Source organism: Colobus angolensis, unplaced genomic scaffold (assembly GCF_000951035.1).
Source record: "Colobus angolensis palliatus isolate OR3802 unplaced genomic scaffold, Cang.pa_1.0 Scaffold26, whole genome shotgun sequence".
NCBI lineage: Eukaryota > Metazoa > Chordata > Mammalia > Primates > Cercopithecidae > Colobus > Colobus angolensis.
Genome location: NW_012115821.1, coordinates 13,977,213 through 13,980,187, shown reverse-complemented (window position 1 = coordinate 13,980,187; position 2,975 = coordinate 13,977,213).

Genomic DNA, 2,975 nt, shown 5'->3' with positions numbered 1-2,975 from the left:
GTATCATCCAGTTTTTCTGTGAACTGGACATTTAAAATGCAACAGTTTTTTTTTAAAACATCAACCTGCTCTTTAACAAAAATTATAAAAGGTTAAAAAGAGTCTGTAAAATCTTACCTTATGGTCAAACATGAAAAATTGGATAAATATGTCTACAGGGTTTTATTAAAATTAATAGCACACTAATATAAAGGTAAAATTTAGCTTATCTGGTATAAAAATCATACAAAAAGCATTGTTAAATATAAAATGGTGGTTAGCTTTTTTTTGGTCTAAAAACTAGTAAAAATAGGTGCTAAAGAAAACATTCATTTTACTAGAAGATCATAGAAGTTAAAGACTTAAAACAAACTTTGGCAATTAAGACAGCATACCAAGATGTAAATGCCTGGTTGAAATGGATCAAATATTCCATCTGCACGTTAAACAAAAGCAATTGTTATGCTTGTGCACATGGCAGGCCGGAGGCCCTGATTGTCACCCTTCCACTAAGGTGGTCCTCCAGTCAACCAGGCATGGGCTACATGGTAGCTCTTTTCCAGGATTCTACAGCCTGGAATAATAAGTCATGCCAAGCTCTCTCTGCTATATCCCAAAGTCCCTGCAGGTCAGTCCCTGAGGGCCATCCAGCTTCCATCTCCCAACACTAAGTTCACTTCGTGTCTCTCATGGCAAGGAGGAGACTTAGTATTCCTTGGAGACCTGAAGGGATGCAGTGAACTTAAGAATTTTTAAGAGCTTATCAGTCAGTCAGCCCTTGTGCATCCCCAAGCAGATGTGTGGTGGTATTGTGGTGGACCTTTACTGGGCACTCTGCCAAATAACTAGAGTGACACTTGTGCTTTAGTCCATTTGGCTATCCCTTTCACCCTGGCATTTCATCAACCAGAAAATAATAATAATAATAATAAGACATCATAAAGTGAGAGAAGCCCCTTATAGGTCTTTCAACTCTCACATCTATTTAGATGCAATTGGAGAAACACCAGATCAATTTAACCTTGAAATTAACCACAAGAAATACCAGATCAATTTAAATCTTGAAATCAAATAGTTACAGGATTTAAATCAATATTTTAGTAAGTGACAGTCAATAAAAATATAAATTAGATAAACTACATCTATTACAACCAGCAGCAACAAGCTTTTCATGAGCTAAAAAGAAAAACTCATGTCGGCCCCAGCCCTGAGGCTACTTGACCTGGCAAAACTCTTTACACTCTGTATGTCAAAAAAAAAAAAAAAAATGGCAGTTGGAGTTTTAACCCAGACTGTAGGCCAGTGGCCCATCTCTCAAAACAGCTAGACAGGGTTTCCGAAGAATGGTCCCCATGTCCAAGGGCCCTGGCAGCAATGGCCCCATTAGCACAAGAAGCAGATAAGCTAACTCTTACGCAAAACCTAAACATAAAGTCTCCCCATGCTGTTGTGATTTTAATAAATACCAAAGGACACCATTAGCTAATAAATGCTAGACTATCTAGATACTAAAGCTTGCTCTGTAAAAAATCCCCGCATAACCATTAAAGTTTACAACACCGTAAACCCGCCACCTTGCTCCTGGTATCAAAGAGCCCAGTTAAACATAACTGTGTAAAAGTATTGGACTCAGTTTATTCTAGTGGGCCTCACTTCTGAGACCATCCTTAAACATCTGTAGACTGGGAGCTGTACGTGGATGGGAGCAGCTTTGCTAACCCCTGCAAAGTGACTCTGAAAAAGACAAGCCATACCCAGTCATACCCAGAAGCTGACTGATCCACGCACGGCCGAAGCATGAGGAAACTCATCGTGGGACTCATTTTCCTTAAAATTTGGACTTGTACTGTAAGGACTTCAACAGACCTTCCTCAGACTGAGGGCTGTTCCAGTGTATACATCAAGTCACTGAGGTAGGACAAGAGGTTGCTACAGTCCTATTATTTTATGGTTATTATAAGTGTACCAGGACTCTAAAAGAAACTTGTTTGTATAATGATATTCTATCCAAGGTATGTAGCCCAGGAAATAACCAACCTGATGCGTGTTATGACTCATTTTAAGCCTCCCATGATCACAGTTTTTAAAATAAGACTAAGGACTGGTCCTTTTCTAAGTGACACAAGTAAAGTAATAGCTAGAACAGAAGAAAGAGGGATCCCCAAAAATGTAACCTTAAAATTTAACACAGGTACTGCTGTTAATCGTAAGCAGCATGGAATGGGATGCAGTTCTCTAGATTAAGAAAAAAGTTACACAGCAAAAAAAATAAGTATATCTGTCAAGAATCAACTTTATGTGAAATGTGTCAATACTGGTCTTGCGTCATTTGGGCTACTTAAAAAAATATATAAAAAATAAAAAAGATCCTATTTCACTCCAGAAAGGAAAAGTCAGCCCCTTCTGCATGAGTGGGAGCTGCAACCCTTTAGAATTGGTAATCACAAACCCCTCAGACCCTGAACCCATGTTTAAAAATTAGTTCCCAGCACTAGGAGGATTTAAAACTCTTATAATAAAAGTTATAATAATAAGAAGAACCTGCTTACTGCTCCCTTGTTTGCTATCTGTACTTCTTCAAATGATAAAAGAGCTTCATTGCTACCTTAGTTCATCAAAATGCTTCAGCACAAGTATACTACATGAATCACTATCAATCTATTGCATAAAAAGACGTAAGTAGGAAAAATAAGAGTGAGAACTCCCACTAATAAAAAGTGAGAGTCTCAAAAGGGGGGAATGAGGAAAGAGAGAGATCTTCTCATATTGTTTTATATTGTTTTATACTCAGTACCTTTCTAAGAAAAAAACAAGGAAGTAAAACCAAAGACAGGCAGCACAGTGCCAGGCCCAAAACCAGGCCTGGACCTGCCTGGCCTAAACCCAGTAGTTAAAAATCAGCTCATAACTTAGAAACCAATATTATTCATAGATTCCAGGCATTGTATAAAAGAACGTAGTGAAACTCCCGGTCCTGTTTTGTTTCTCTCTGACCA